Source organism: Lemur catta, chromosome 11 (assembly GCF_020740605.2).
Source record: "Lemur catta isolate mLemCat1 chromosome 11, mLemCat1.pri, whole genome shotgun sequence".
Classification (NCBI taxonomy): domain Eukaryota; kingdom Metazoa; phylum Chordata; class Mammalia; order Primates; family Lemuridae; genus Lemur; species Lemur catta.
Window position 1 is genome coordinate 14,573,247 of NC_059138.1, and position 17,546 is coordinate 14,590,792.

Sequence of the window (17,546 nt, forward strand, 5' to 3'; positions counted from 1 at the left end):
CCATGAATTTAAGACTGCTCTAAAAAATAAGATCTATTAAAAATAGTGCAGCAGGAAAAGATGTCTTTCAATAATTATACATAGTAACAGAAAAGAAGCAATTTGAATTTTAGGTAACTGACCTCTTGATATCAAGTTTCATTTTCAAATATATTGGAAAAGTAAAGTAAAAGCACATGGGAGTTTGGAAGAAATAATAAATCTGAAAATGTAGTCAAATGTTTGCTGCAAGTGTAATGAAATAAGTCACACCAATTTAGTTAAAAGAAGCAAACAGAAATGACCTTTAGAAAATCTGACCAATATTTGGTGCAGAGATTTCAATGATCTGGATTCCCAAGTCTTAGGGAAATCACATCAGGGATTTAGAGTCACCACCAATTATATCTGAAAGTGCCTCTCAGACACCAAGAGGTCTCAAAATATAGGAATAGGATCCATATCTGTTAAATGAGAAGAGAGCAAGGCTGCCAATTATAAGCCAACACTTTAGATTCAATGTCTAAAAAATAAGGGAATTAAACCAGACCTGAAAATATAACAAACCTTATGCACTAAAAAAACCTACAAAAAAGGAGAAGCAATTAAGTACCTAAAGATTGGGAAATGGAAAAAATGTCCAAGAGGACCATGGGAATTTGCATTATAATAAAGAAGCTAAAATAATCTAGTGAACATCAGAGGGGAGACATTTGACAACTTTCCTTTCTTCCATGAAAACGACCCCTGGGATTTAATCTGAACACTTCAATGATAGAAAGATGTCATTTTATTTTGTTTGAATATGGAAACTTGCTGGAAAATAAATATGACCTTCTTTCTGTACCAATGCTAGTAAATAAAAATAATTTGAATTTTTAGTAAATTCTTACAGAGGTAGAAGTTGAGGAATCTCCTTATAAATGAGAAAAATTTTAAGAGCAATGCTAAGGATGTGAATTTCCTGAAGAATGTGTTATGTAACTAACAAACTGGGAGGGAAAGGTGTAATTATCACTTTAATTAATTAGGGCCCTCTTGTAGCTCCCTTGTGAAAGATAATCCTTGATTAAAAGTGTCAGTATGTAAAAATATTGACTGATATTGAAATGTAAGAGTGTGAAATTTCAATTAATTGTAAAAAAAATCAGGTGGTATTATTGCATACCAGTAGACACTAATGATTCTCAGAAGACTAGGGGCACACAAACAAATGTTTAGAGTTAACAATGGACAGGTAAACAGGAGCAGAATTAATCTGCTGATGGTTTATCCCTTAGAACATTTAGCTGCTTTGGCCTTTTGTGTGTGTCTCTGCAATGCAGAGGTTAATGCTAAGTAATATCAATCATTTTGCAGGGAAAGTGAATAGATAGTATGAAATAGAAGCACATCATGTAATAACATTTTACCAGCACCTTAATGTTTTCCTAGTCAACAGAAATGTTCCAACATATACACATTTTGTAAATATCCATGAAATCATATTTTCTGCCTTGGATATTCCATACTTAGAAGACTTGCTGAGATTCTTTTTACCTCTGTGCCTAGAAAGAGCTCCCAGAAGATTGTGAAGGCTCAAGCACTTTCAAATTTGAAGACTATAAATTAGACTAAGCCAGGAGATTAGTAGCCAAGACAAAGATTCTAAACCGCACCTGAAACTGATTCCTCTAATATAAACTCTGTTTACATAATTCCATTTTCTGAACACTCACTGGAAGTGAAACTTGCCTCTATTTCTTTTTCTTCCCTCTCTCTTTTTCCTTAGCTTTATCCATATTAGATGCCAGATAATATAATGGGCTATCCTCTTAAAGAAGCTCCTTGTTGTATAGTAAAACAAAAGAAAAAAAAATTAAAAACTGGTCTTTGAGCTTAGATGTGGGATGGATGCCCAAAGCCACAAACTCACTCTTAGACCTAGAAGTTATTTAGTGTCAATGAGCCACAGTTCCTAGACTTAGAAAGAAAAAGTGACAAACATCTACCATATAGGGTTGGTGTGGGGTATGAAAAAATATATGTGAAGAAATGGCATAGGTCCTAAATTTTGGTAAAGACTCAAGAAACAGCACCTGTCATTTCATTGTTTTTGTTGTCATTATTATTGTCACAGAACTCATCCAAAATTCTGAAGTATTCCCTAACATTGAAATATCTAGTCATGGAAAATACCCAGTCATGTTCAATTTTAAAGAAAAGCAAAAGGGGGACTCCTAGTTTACGTCTGAATGGCACCCACTTGCCAGAGACAACAGAAATTAAACCTACCTCATCCAGCACTCTTCCTGCCTTCAGTACCCCAGCACACAGCACAAACAAAAAAGTGTGTAACATTTAGGTTTACATGTGAAGACATAAATGCCCACTCCACTGATAAAATCTGATAAAAAAAAGTAATTTTGAGGATAAAGCAAGAAAACAGTGGGCATATCTGGGAAACATGCTTTGTCTCTGGGGCCACTGTTTATCTTCCCCCTAAAATGAAACCAACTGCCCTGATGCTCTCCAAAGAACACAATTAAGCAGAATTTTATCATGTCCTATTTTCATGCTGGCTATGGTAGAAGCCTCTTCCCTTTGTAACAGTGCCAAGGAAGGCACAGAGTATTAGAAAATCTTCATCATGTCCAACAATATGAAACTATGTAAAAATTATTTTATTTCTTCTACCCATAAAATTAGTCTGCACTTACCTTTTACACAAAGTGAGGGAAAAAAATAGGCTTCAAGTAATTCTGTAGCTCCCCATCTTGTCCCTTCTAAAGAACTCCTTAGTAGTTAATTAAATAATCAGGAAATAAGAGGCTCATCTTCCTAAGCTATTCCATCTCATGTATTGGCTTGGCATGAATAGGAAGGTAAGGAAAAGCTTCTTTGGTTTATTAAAGCAAAATAACCATCAGCATGACTAAGGGTGAACAATAACATCGGGAAAAATTATTGTAACTTTCTTATTCCTAGAGGAGGTATTATATCAGTTTGTTACTTAGGATCATCAGAGTGCAACATTTTGAAACAGTAACAGTGAAATGTATCCCTATTAACGCTTCAGACAATTCCCTCATACTCACTAACTCCTCCACTAGAGTTGGGAGAGAGGAAGAGGAAGAAGTCCAGGTGCTTGGTCCAGCTAGATTAGTAATGAAAAAGACAGGAAATCAGATGGAAGAGTTTGCAGAGGAGGTTTGCAATCATACAGATATATATGTTTTGAGAAGATATTAAAGGAGAATGAGAGGAATCATAGAAGGAAGAAACATGAAACAAGGCATGAGAAAGAAATCAAGTACTAATATCTTAAATGGCCAGAACTGATTGAATTCTAAGAGGATAAGGTACACAGTTGGGACTGTGCCCCATCTAAACAAACAGATATCTAAGTTTGGCCTAAATTGAAAGAGATGCTTCTTTATCTATGGCTGTCCTACTGAGTTGTGTTATTCAACACTCACACTAGAATTTGCCTAGGAAATAAAAAAGTCTCTGGGCTACAACTAAGCTCTCAGTCTGCACTTTAATGGCCCACATAGGAGTAGAATACTCATCTGTTAATATTGGCAGCACTGTTTGAGTTGTGCATCCTATCTTTTTTCCTCTTTGATGCCTTTTAAGTTTCAATTCATCAATCTGTTATTATTTAAATTGTAGTCCTCTGATTACCAATTTCAGTACCACATGAAGTGCTTGTTAAAAATCTAGATTCCTGGTCCTTACTCTCAACCTGCTGACTCAAAATCTTGCAAGAGGAAGAAAGTATTTTTGATATTCAAATTGTGAATTCATCTCTTTTAAACAACTTCTTAGGAGACAGTAGTTGTTTAACTAACTCAGAACCTTGTCCTTCAAAGCACTATGCATACTGGCTATTGAAAAAGTGGGTGCAGTTCTGCTAAGAGTCAACATTCAAGGGTTTATAGGATTCTCAGCCTCAGAAAAGAGAGGTCCTGCTTTTCTGAGTCTAATAAATATAGATAGCTTCAAAAGACTGCCCTGCTACCACACTTTTTGTGATTTATCTTCACCAATCTTAAAAATGTAGATCTTCATCCTTGCTGCTGTTGTCATTCATTGTCTATGTGATAGAATTTGAATTTAAACTAGTGTTTACCCTATGAAGATGCTTATAGCTCCTTTGATATAATTAAATGGAAAGGGTACTAGGTATATGTATGGGGTTATACATTATCTATGCAAAAAAATTGAGGAAAAAGAAAATTAGCTGTTAAAAAATAAACTCTGTACTGCTAACACATTTTAAATGTATATTGACATCATTTATTAAAATAGGGCCTCTATTTTCACCTCATCTGTGTCACTAACAAGTTCTAGTTTTTACTATACAACTAGCACCAGTTAAAATGATCCAAGTTGCCTAGCATTTTTACAGGTTAACCCTTTTGTAAATAATCCAATTTAATATCTATGAAAATAATTCAGCTAAACCTATAGAGCTCTTTAAAATAAGAACATCCGTGTCTTCATCTTCCAAAACACATTGCTGTGAATATTAAGTGCCAGCAATGTCATTATTATTATATTGATTATGCACATGAAAATAACAAGCATATACTGAGTACCCAGTGTATACCAGGCAATGTGGCTATCTGGTTGTGGGAAATTAAATGAAATAGAAGATGTAAAATATTCATCAAATTCATCATATCATATCATAGCTTTTCTTAGTTATTATTTTGTAGATAGGTAGAGCATAAGTATGATGCTTGTCATTGCTTGTTGGTATTATAGTAATAATAAATTCCATAAAGAAGAAGAGGAAGAAAAAGAGGAGGAGGAAAACAAAGAGAAAATAAATGTGTGGGCTAATATTTATTTAGCATGTACTCTGCACCAGTCATGGCACTAAGATATTTGTTTGCATTCTTTCCTTGTGCAGTGGGGGAATGAAGAAAGGTCTGTGAAAGAGATAGCTGGCAAAATGGTTGTGATCAGTTATGGAAACTTTCATGTGGGTTTGATTTCAGGGTTTATCTTAGACAGTTGAGAAACACTGAAGAATTTTTAGCAAGAGAATGACATGTTCAGATTTGCATTTTAGAAAGGTCACTTTGGTAGTGTGAGGAGTAGATTGTACTAGAGAAAGACTGGAGAGTGGGAAACCAGTTGGAAACACATGGCTCTGGTGATAGTTCGTGTGAGAGGTGCTAAAGGTCTGAAAATATGTGTGGATAGAGGGAGGGGATGGATACTAGGGAAGCCTCTGAGACAGATCTAATTTGCTGTGGTGATGACTAGAGGGCAGCAGTGGAATTTGGAATAAGGAAGAAAGAAGGCATATTGACAGCATATCCATCTCCAAGTTTGTCGTGGAATTGGTGATTAATAATAATGTGCACATTGATATTATTCACTCAATCATATAGAGTAAGAGTAAAACTTCCAAGTTTCTCACCTAATAAATATTTCTTTCTCTGTATCTCTCTCTCTCTGGATATGTTATATGTGTGTGGGCATGTGTGTATACATATATATACATATACATACATTCAGCAAGGAAAAAAATGTTTCCATTCTAAAGATAGAAGACTTCCATTTAGAAGTCTTAAAGACCTAAACACACATCATATTCTATTGGATTCTCCTCACAGGGATATCTCAATGACATCTCTTTGTCTTGCATAGAAACATTTTCACGACAATGTTAAATATATGAGTATAAATATAGTCTCCCAACCCTTGCCATAACTTTCTAGAACTCTACATAGTAACTAGTACTTAACATGCCCAGACAACAGATGTCTTCCACTAACCTCTTTGCTAAAAAACATAATAATTCAAAGTCTTTCTCATTTAGGTCCATTTGAATTTGTAATTGAAATTGAAATTCTCCCTAAGCTTTAAAAAGGATATCCTTGTTCTATCCAAACTAATTCCTGTTACTCAACACCAGAGGGCATCTTTCGGTGAAAGCCTGGATTTAGGAGGGAAGGGGGGAAGGGATAGAGAGAGAGAGAGAGAGGGAGAGAGAGAGAGAAGGAATTTCATTACTAATGAAAGAAACTGATTTTTTAGTGTGCACCCTTATCTACCCTGAAACATTACCATGGTAACAGCACGAGTTAAGATGATTGTATATTTAGGTCATAGTATAAAAGAAGGAGCTTGAACATGTGGGGCAAAAAGGAAATAAAGTAAGACAAGAATATATAAAGAGTGGAATGAGGCAAACCAACTGGAACTTACCTCATTCTTTGCTAATAGAAGTTCACAGAGTAACAAACCTTTCAAAGCAAATACAGATAATAAATTCTAATTAAAATTAAATGCAGCCATTGAAATTCAGAATCCTCAGTGCCAACAGTCTTATAGAGACAGAGGAATTCATTTAGCATAGCAAAATGAAGAGACAGCTAGACTTGAAGTTGGGATGGGGGTGATTTATGCAGTTTTTGTTGAGCTGTGTCACCTTGGAAAAGTCTCTTCATTCACTTCCTAATGTGAATTAAACTGGACAATATCAGAATTATCTTTTATTCTTTTGCATCAGACAAAACAATATCTATTTAGTGATGTCTCAATGTAGGTGGAAATGGCATCTGCCAAAATGTCAAGTAATTTTGGTGGCCTTCTTTTCATCTGCCAGAGGCAATCACTGACTAAATAGATCAAGCATTTTGTGCCAACTAAAAACCTAGTCAGCACTGAATCTTCTTTGTTTAGGGTGTAGGAGATCCAGCAAGAACATGGAAAGTTGACTTAAACATATGGGGAACACATCACTGAACTCTGAGCATCACAGTTTTGTTTTTCCCAAATGCAGGGAAGACAAGTGCCATGACTATTTATAGAGAGCTAATGGGTACAGAGTAAGAGCAAAGACCCTGGAGTACAACAGGCTTGTGTTTGAAGTCAGGAGTCACAACTTACCAGCTGTATGATCTTGGGTCATCACCAGACCCCTCTGAATGCTGGTTTCATCCTCTGTAAAATCAGGAAAATAACATCTACTTCATAGGATTGTTGCAGTGATAAAATGAAAAAAATTGATTAATCTATTAACTCATTCAACAAATATTTATAAGTTCCTGGATGTGCCTGACACTGTCTTAAACAGTGAGGATAAAACACTGACAAATCAGATAATATAATACATGTAAGTGCTTAGAATAGTGACAGGTGCTTAGAATAGTGACAGGGACTTAGAATACACTTGGTGAAAATACCTGTCCAAGGAAATGTGACCTTTTCCCACACAAAACATACACCACCACCTCCACCTGGCCCAGGTGAATTTGGGATATGCAATCAGTACATGAGCACTGATAATCCTTAATGAAAGAAGTCCCAACACCTGCTCAATGAACCAAAGGTGGACATAGTGGATGCATATGACAAGAAATGAATGCCAGTTGTAAATAGTCACAAAGAGGAAATTCATCTCATTTGATACATAGGAATCTGCTCAGAAATATGTCACAGAGAGCCAACATCATAAAATGTCAACCCCAGTCAAAGACAAGTTTAAGTGATGAAAAAGTCCTTCACAGAAACTCTATGACGAAAGATTTCTGTCTCTATCCTACTGAGTAAAGTCAAGAAATTTTAAGATAGGATTAAGAATGGAGTTTGGGTGGTCATGTGAAGACAATTCCTGATAGACATTCTCTCACAAGTACACCCTAAACACAGGCTGGCATAAGCGATGGAGTTGAACCTAGCACTGTTATTGGCATACCCACAGAGTCTTGCCATTTTTTTTCTCTCTCTCCCATTCCCTCTTCATTTCCCTTTTATTCTAATTTCTCCTCTTCTTCCTCTTTTGCACTTGCTTTAACTTTATTCATTGCTGTGGTTCAGAGAGACTTGTGACTCCTAATTAGCCAGCCTAGTCTCCATTGAAGACAGAATCAATAATGTTTTCTGTGAGTTCCCTACTATCTGCCAGGCCAGGACTACTGTTGTTTTCTTTGGACCTCTAAAGCTACCCATCCCTCTTTTGCCCTTGGACCTACGGTCTGGCTGCTCTGAAATTGAAATTGGAAAATTGCCTAATAAACATACATCCAGCTGCCTGACTTTGAGGACTGTCTGGGCAATGAAGAGGTTAGGGTCACATTAAGAGCAATGTATTCTTGTTTTTTTGTTTTTTGTTTTTCTTAATGTGAAGACAGCAATCTCGGCCCCTCTGTGGGGACTTCAAAGAAACTTTTACCTGTGTTCAAACTGCTAGTCTCTTTCACGTCTGTCTCTGAAGTCAGTTGAGAACTGCAAACATATTCTTGGTTTCTCTTATACTGGAACTATGAAAACAATATTCAAATCCACCTATTTTCTCACTCCAATTTCCCTCAGGGCACCCTCAGGCACATTTACAAAAATGAACAGGCCTCTTTATTTTGTAGGAAGATAAAGCATCTGTCAAGTATCCTACCCTGAATTTTGGGTCTCAGGACTTTCCCCCATCCCCACACCACCTCTTCACAAGCTTTAAAACAGTAAACTGATTTGGCTGGAGTTTCCACACCTTCGTAGGGGCAGGTTACATTTTTTTAAGTTTTAATTGGCATTATTGTTTAGCCAAGAAAAGCCAAGAGAGTCAATGAGAAGTTGCTTATCTATTGTATTGCCACAACTGGAACACATTATTATAATAATAATAACAATAAAAATTCATCTGGCATTAACTTGTTACTTCTTCAGTCCTTAGCTGCCAAGCCTGCAAAGCTGTGACATTGTTGGCACAAATTTCTTCCATCCATTTGACAAGTCTCAAAAGTCCATTATCTGAATTACAGCCTAATACAGTTCCCAGCATGAAACTGTCTCTCTGCCAAGTCTACTGGTTTTGCTTCTATGATCATCAGTGCCTTTGTCGTTATTGCCCTGACATGACACAAGTATGCCTAATTGCGGTTTCTACTAAAGTGTATCATCATCTGTACTATTTGCTTATCAATGAAAATGCACATACATATATATTTCCTACCATATGTTTACGCATATTTACCAGTTGCCAGCAAAACACAACGCGCGGCCTTTGCCATACAATCCCGGGCTCCTTACTCTGGAGTTTAGGAGCCTGTTCACTCAGAACCCTCCCAATCCAGAGACGCCAGAATTAGCTGGAGTGAAGGGAGGTGCTAGCCCACCTCAGCGCCCGGCCGTCGGACTTGGACTTCCCTGGCAGGCCCGCGGGTCGGCTCCAGTGGGGACACCTGGGTGGGGCGGGGACGGCGGCCTGCAGCGCGCCAACCCCGGGGGCTCCCAAGGCTCCCCACAGCCCGAGCGCGGAGGGGCCCTTTCCCCTAGAGCCTCCTGCACCTCGTCCCCAGTCCAAATTCCGGGTCGTCCCAGGGTTTCTCCCTGGAGTCTAGGCTGACTCTCCTCTCTGCCCGCGGAGCCCTCTGCCGGCCCTAGGCTGTGGCCGTGACGGTGGTGGTGGCCACAGGCGCCCGGGGCTGCCGAGCGGGGGCTGCGCCGGAGCGCTGGCGGGCGCGTAGCAAAGCGTGGGGACATGTGTGTGTGTGTGTTGCTGGCTGCGTGTACTGAGGGACCGACAAATCACACAGCTGCCACACACCCAGTGCCACCCAGCGCTAAGAAAAGAGCAGGAAAAGCAAAACAAACAAAAAGGAACAGAAAAAAGGGAACTAGAAAGTCAAAGTGGGGGATTCCAGAGCTTGAGGACTGGGAGGCGCCGCGCCTCTGGTGGGCTCGCTGCGCCTGGGCAGACAGACTTGGAGTCCTGGGGGGCCGCAGTCACAGACGTGCTGTGGCGGTGAACTGCCATAAGGACACTGGAGGGCGACTTGGGTGAGAAGTCAGCGGACAGCTCTGCTTGCCTCACGAGTTTACCTCCATGTTTCTGCTCTCCTCCCGCCTCTCCGCACCGAGTGACTCTTTCCGCGGGTGTTTCCGCACTGGCAAGAGCCTTGGTATCATGGCCAGGGCCTGGCGGGTTGGTGGACCCTCCCTTGGACGATTTTGTGGCTCAGAACAGCCTCGAGGACGGCGACGGGCGGGAAGATAGAGAAGAAGATGCGGGCGCTGAGGGGGATGGACGCAAAGGGCGTGCCTGGTTGTGTCAATAATTCTGGGGAGTTATCCCCTCTCCTAGGTGTACCTCCACTTAGCCCGTGGGGGCACCCCGTGGCGCCAGGCAGAGCGCACCGGTGGAATTTCTGCGTGTTCTACCCCGCGCCAGGTTGGACTGCACCTTGCGGTTCCAAGAGCTACAAGTTAGTGACTATTGCCCCGGGCCACAGATGCTGGGAGGGAGGGACACTGGGGTGGGGGAGCAGCCTCCCCTGTTTATGACCCCAACGCCGGGCGGGGTGGCTCAGAAGCCGCTGTGAGTTGGATGCGGGTGAAGCCAGGCGCAGTCTGGGACCTCACAGGCTCCGGACTGGGACCCAGTCCCCCAGCCACTGAAATAGGACGGGGTTGTAGAAGTCTTCCCTCTCCTTTGTCCTGGGACCCTTTTCCCCTTCTTTTCCTCTCTGCTCCTTGGCCTTGGTCCAGGGACCGCAATGCCAAGGCTCTCTTCAGAGCCGAGGACGGCTGGAGCCGGGGCGGGTCGGGCCTCCAGCCCAGGTTCACAGAAAACGTGGTCAAACCCCAGTGAGGCAGGAGCCTGAGGGGCGGGAGAGGGGAAGCTCTCCTGTCTTTTCCGCGGCGGCGTCTGTAACGGGGGTCGGCAGGAGGGTAGGTGACAGCGGACGGGGTGGCGGACTGGAAGAGGGAGCGCTGCCCGCCCAGCGCGGTGCCCAGGCTGCCTTCCCCACACTCCGCCGGACCCGGTGACCTGCGGAATCGCACCCGCGCCCTGCACTGTGCCTCCTTTGCCCTTTCCTTCCAGACCGCCATCGCTGCCCTCAGCCCTCCAAAGTTTCCATTTGAGAATGTGCACAGGTGGAGGACCTCTCTCCAATTCGCCCAAGCCCCCACCCGGGTTCAGGCGATTGGGAGCGACCCCACCTTGCCAGAGCTCCCGTCCCGGCGCGGACGAGCGGGGAGCTGAGCGGCGCGGTGCTCTTACCTGCCGCGGGTCTAGCTCCAGCTGCCACCCTGCCTGCGCCCTGGTGAGGCTGGCAGACGCGAGGTTCCCGGGTTCAGGGCCGAAGCCCCCGGGCGCGGTCTGCGCACCGCTTAGAGTCCGAAGCCTGCAGCCCGCTCGCTTTCTCCCTTGATCTTGCAAGAGAAAAGGAAAAGATTAGTTGGTGCCGCGACACTGGAAGGGTGGGGCGGGGGAGGCGGGGAGGGAGCGGACCCGAAGGCTTTGGGCGAGAGCTGCGGGCTGGAGCGCGCTCAAGCAGAGTCGCTCACCCAACCCCCGTCCCGGCCCTTCGGCCAGCCTGGGACCTGTCCGCGGTTTAGACTGGAGTTAAATTGATACTGCCCCCCGCCCTCCACACAGAACCATCAAAGGAAAAGCAGACAAGACTTTCAAACCTGGCTTTCATGAAGAGTCTGGAGAGCAAGATAGAACCCAGACCTGGAGGCACTGGCGAGCAGGACTGGACTCATTTCTTCACCAAAGTGCTTGGGGAAGTAGGAATTAGTTTTGGGGGCAACACCTATTCCGGTGCCTCTAGAGCTTTCCTAGTGGAATCTGTGATTTCCGGGGTCTGGCCAACCCTCAGCCTGGCGCGCGGGCGCGTGAGTGTGTGTGCGTTTGTGTGTGTGTGTGTGTGTGAGAGTGTGTGTGTGCATACACCCGCGGGCGCTCACCGAGCGGGTCTTCTGGGCGCCTTGGGTATAGCAAAAGAGCGTGTCTGTATTCGGGCTTGTGTGTTCGATTAGCTGCAATGGGCGGACAATTTCTGGAGAGAACATTTACAATTTTCTTTCAATATGACAGGATTAGTTGCTGTTGAAGGTGCTCCTCCAATGAAATCTTTTCTGCTCTCTGATTTGGCGGTTCTTCTGAGCAAATATGACAGCCTTTTCTCCAGGCTCTTCTCTGCTCCTCTCCATCTCCATCCCTAGAGCCCAGCTTTCCATCTGCAATTTCTACCTCAGAATCACCCCCATCCCCGAGTCCCATCCCTGCAAGTGTATGATTGCTACAAAGGTGACATGGCACACTGGGAAGAACCCAGTGTTGCTTTTTGGTTGCTGAAGATACTTAAGCCGAGTTCTTCCAGGTGGGGAAATGTTAGACTAAATCCACTATGCTTGTAAATATACAATTGTGCTGAACTAGTCACAGATTGTTTATTTCTTTGGGAAGGCTGACAAATGCATTAGAAGAAGAGGTAAATTTTTTTTCCTGTTTTAAACATGGAGCAATGGCCATATTTTCTTCAACTAATGGGTGGTAGACTACAAAATTTCTATGTTGCTTCAGGGAATTTGTGATCTCCATGAAAAGAAAAATTAGGATGCAAACTTTTTGTGTTTGGGCTAGTCTTCAATTTTTATTTCTTTATTTTAATAAGAAATTATGTCCAAGAATTGTACCTATTATTTCTTTTAGGTAGTAACCCCATTTGATATAGGTACAATGATATTATATAATTCTAAAATATAGCTGAGGACAAGATTGCTTTAGTAAAAGCATTTGTGTGTATGAAGATAACATAAATGTGTAATATATAGGCTGTATTTTTCTCATACAACTTCAATCAAATGAAAAAAAGAAGTTGAAACCTTAAATTGAATAACCCTACACCACTTTTTGTGTCCCAGAGACAAAGAGCAAGTTAAAGATATGCCAATTTAGTATATCCAATTAAATTCAGTCCAAATATTGATGTCCAGGCGTTTGCTAGGTGTTAAAGGGCATTCAGAATAGCAAATGCCACTGTTCCTTATTAATTATATAGTGATATAAATTCATTGATAAATGGAAATCCTGGAGCTGAAAGTTTCTGCTCTTTTTGTTAACTCATAGCTCTCACCAAGAAAGACCTGACACAAACTTGATTTTGCTCGATTGAAGTTATCCTGAAATAAAGCATAGGATACTGTGTCTCTGCCTTCAGCCTGCACATCACACTGCACCATCACTGGGAGATTATAAGATCCCTGTTAGAAAACCAAAACAGCCTGCCCCACCTTGTCCTCAGCCTCTCCCAGCATTTATTCCATTATTTTAAACTCTGATTTTGTCATCTCTTCTCCCTTGGTTGTTCTTTTGAAAATGAATTCACACTTTCCTTACTTACTCCATGCCCGCTGTCTACTTACTAAGCCTCCATAAACCCATGAAATTTCTTGAATCTTTTTGAACACACACATACACACACACAGACACACAGACACACACACACACACACACATCAAAGCAAAAAAGTGAAGGGGACTAGTTCTCTGACCAGCAATAGGGAGGAAAACCCAGTGATTTGTTCTATTTTTCTTTCATATCATTAAGAACATTAAGCCCTGTTTTACTAACAGAGACTACACATTCCAAAAAGAGTAATAAAGTAAATGTCCAATGAAGGGTAACAAATATTTTCTTAAACATAAATAAAATAGAGCCTATGTGTAACTGAAGTACTTATGTTCAATATAAATCACTATACTTAAAGCCTTTTGGAAAGGAGCTATAAACTGAAGCAGCATTTAGCAAAGATTACCAATGATGTCCATTTTCTTCTTCTAGGTCATCACTGAAAATACTTTTTGATATATATTAGTAGCTCTGTCACTCACTGTGAGCTTGGAGAAATTATTTGATTGATTTGCACCTCAGTTTCTTAATCTGTAAAATGAGTATAGTGATAGTAATATCTTCTGGGGTTGTTATAAGTAATAGTAGAGTTATTTCATGTAAAATTCTCAGGAGAGTACCTGGCATCTAGCAAATCAACTATAAATATAAGACTGTCAGTCAAGATTTAAAAACGTAGGTTCCTTTGTCACATTTGTGACACACTGAAACAGGGTATTTAGGAGTGAGTCTTGCCAGTGGAAACCATAATGTCCATCAACATCATGCAATTAGCATGTTAAACATAATCCTTCATAACTCTGACCCCAGGGAACTCCATTCTTTTCTCCTTTTAGTTTGTTCTTCTGTACAAGAAGTGATCATGTGCATTCTGGGCTTTTTATTTTCACCTCTTAAACCAGTTTACTTTCTGAGATAAAAGAGCACTGCCCTGTCCCAGGAATATAGCATTTACATATATTAGCAACTCTTGGTGTGGAACATTTTCAAAAGTGCTTTTCAAAGACTTTGTAAAATGCATCTATGGGTTTTTCTTTATCTACATTCCTATTTTCCACCTCAAAGAACTCTAATAAATTAGTAATTTCCACTTATGAAGCCAAACTTCATTACCTACAACCTCATAATGCTAGTTTCAAACACATACTGCAGAGCTCCTGATGCCTGTAAGGGATGACTTTGAATCTTTGACAAAGCGTGGTTTTGAATAAGACTGTAGATAAGGTCACCACTAACATGAGGAGGAGGGCAACGTGGGTTTCATTCCGGGGAATGTGGCGCAGATTTATCATGCCACACTGATTTCAGTGCAGCAATAATTAGGATTCAGTAATTAGATGCACAAATCAGCACTCTATCATCATAAGTGGATTAAGAGGGTGACAAGTTCAACACCAGTGATTTCCCATCAGGTATGGCGGTCATAACATTTTTTTATTTTTCTATTTTCAAGTAACTGAGAAAATGAAGGTGAGGACTTTGCCCATATGGGGAAAATGAGCCAAGAGTAGATCTTGCCTTGTCCTACATCTCCCACTCACACGAACTGTTGAAGAAGTGCACCGGGAAAGCACAGTATTTATCAGCAGGAGGTTTAGAGAAGGCGGGCTGATTTATCTGATAGATGCCAAAGGGACCTTTCTTTTCCTTGACCTCAGTTTGAAACATAACAATCCTGGGTTAAAAGTGGTTCTCCACTAGATGACAATCACTGCTTAAAATGGGTTCTTCCATATCCCTTACTGTTTTGAAATCTTAATAATAGTCCCATAATAGACATACTATTCTTCTTAGAGTTATTTATTTTCCCTACAGATCTTCATGGGGAGTAATTTAAAAGCTTCTATTCTTTAACTAGAAAAACTGATCTCTTTTTTTTCTCCTCAAAAATCCTAAGCTTTTCTTTTTCAGACCTTGCAATAGAAATTTTCGTATACAAATAGGACTGATCCTGAGTGGTAACATTTAGTGACTCTCTGACAAACAATGCTTTGCTGTTTTTTTCTTTTCTTTTTCTTGAAGTTTGGCATTGCAGATGTCTTAAACTCTTTCTCTCTTAGCAGTCATAGTGTTAATCAAAGCCTGAAAACATTTACTGCTGCTGCATCTAAAATATTTAAAGTACAGAGCTCTTTTTTCAAACAGGGAATATGAAGAATGGAGAAAACTAGTGTGAGGAGGAACCACCCTACAAAATGTTAAGCAGCTGCAATGGTGATAAATCAGTGTTAAGAATACAAAAGGAAAAGGTCACCTAGAATGCATGTTTGCTTAGAGAAGCATTTAGTGTATGTGAGTTCTTCCTACCAGGAGGTAAGCTGACCACTGCTTCAGAGGCCAATCTTTAAGTCAGGGTGAACCAAAAAGTTTCCGCAACGTCTACCTCAGGGTATATTTTGACAAATAGTTTAAATTTCCCCTTTTTACAGGCGAGGTTAGACCTGGAATCTCAAATAGAGGTAAGATTCTAGCAAATTCAAAATGAAAGTCTTATCAGACTTTTCTATATTCATGAGGCCCCCGATTATTTAAATCGGTAAATCTTTGTGCAGAAAAGAGTCATCTAGGAATATTTAAAACGTTGCTGGTCTGTAGAGAAACTTGCACTTACTCATGGGAATTCATATAATTTCTCAGATCACATACCACACCACTTCCTTAAGCTAACTGAAATGGCCCTTCAAGGGAAAGCTGGAATTGCTAACACATTCCAAAGAAACATCCTGGGAGCCAGCACAACATAACACAGTTTTTGGATTCAATTCGACCTACCTTCTACTTCTTTAGAGTGACTGAGATAATTGTGATGTAAAAAGCAGCATTTTGTTAAACAAGACTTAACTGAGTGTGACTGGTACTGCAATATCATTTGTATAGATCTTTGTGCTTTAGAAGCAGACTCTTTCTCCTAGTAGTGCGCCGAAGGAAGCATCCTCTAAAGCATTCCCTGATTTACTGTGGCTAATAAGATGAATCCTGAGCATTTTGTCCTTTCTTCCTCATTTACTCAGCAAGGTGACCAGGCCTTGGGCTTAAGGGCCTCATTTACAAAATCTCACGGGTGGTGTTTTGTAAATCCTTACATAAAGGACAGAAACAAGGCCCTAGACAAAGTTAATGTACGTGTTCCATTCCTACAAGACTTATTGACAAACGTTTTTCTAGAAATTGAGCTGATTTCAAAAGGATGCCAAACAGACATGCTTTGACAATCATTGAATATCTTCAATAACAACCACTCTGAACTGACCTTGGGAGCTGCTGATGCCAGGGTATGGAGTAGACAGTTTCTCTTACTTGATGGTTGCACCTTAGACATATTTCTTTCTTGAGCAAGTCTCATGTAAACAATCTGCCATTGCTTTACTTTCCTTCTAAAGTGTTCTGAATTTCAGAGGGCAGTTCTGAGAATGCTGGGTTGCATCTCTGAGAATTCAGTGTTTTTCAACAGCCTACCATAGACTGAATTTGAAGCATCAGGATTGGTTCAACAAATATTTATAGATAATTTAATATTCTCTTAGATATTAGGGCTACAAAAATAATAATAAATGATTCCTGCCCTGCAGAAGCTAAAGATGCAATTGGAAAGAACAAACATAAACAAAAATATTGTTCTTAGACACATTTGATAAAATCTTTGGTGTCATAACCCATGGGGGATTCAGGAAACGACCTTGAAACTTCACCAGGGAGCTGATGCCAGAGGTGGATTCTAGCTGAGTTACACTCTACCTGGGACTTGGAAGCTATGACAAGTTAAATGTTGTGAATGAAATACTCTGGATGATGAAACAATCATCAGTTGCTTTCAAATATTTGAAGCAATCACAAGGAACGTACTGCTCAAATGGAAGACATCTATTAATGACCATCTAGCAAAGCATGGAGTCCATGCTTTATAGTATCCAGCATGCACAAAAGTAACCAAAAATACTGGAATATTATGTCTAATTTCCAAAGTTAATTAATGGAAAAGCTTAGGATAAGCAGGACCACCCCTACACACTCTTTGTCTAGGGTACTGTGTTCTAGGATGTTTTCCCAATCTTCCAATTTCTCTTTAGCTCTTTCTTTTCTTTTATTACTTTTTTTGTTTTTTGGCTTTTGCGTTTTGGAAGCAATAAGCTAACTGCAAACTTACATAGCAATGAGTGTCTCTGGCACATGGACATTTCTGTAATTTCTTGAGAAGAAAACTCTTGGCTGTGGCTATTACAGCGTGTTCTAATTATGTAATGGAACTGGGGATGGGGGTAATGTAAGTAAAAAATGAAATGCAGTCCCTGTTCACAGAATGGGCTTAAAAGAATGAAAATCGTTGTGAGCCATAGTTTATATCTTCAACTTGCAGAATAATATTAAGCTCATCTCTGGGACTATTCTCTCAGGTTTCTATGCGTCTTGCCCCAGCACAGGCCACAGT

General features: G+C 40.8%; 1 protein-coding gene across 1 annotated transcript in view; it reads right to left on the minus strand.

Moving 5' to 3' along the window:
• CHRM2 (cholinergic receptor muscarinic 2) overlaps positions 1–11,162 on the minus strand; it is a 133,716-nt gene extending 122,554 nt beyond the window's left edge. The window contains exon 1 of the mRNA XM_045564052.1: positions 10,982–11,162. The gene's annotated coding sequence lies outside the window, so the exon portion shown is untranslated. The remainder of the gene's footprint in view (positions 1–10,981) is intronic.
• Positions 11,163–17,546: the final 6,384 nt, after the last annotated feature.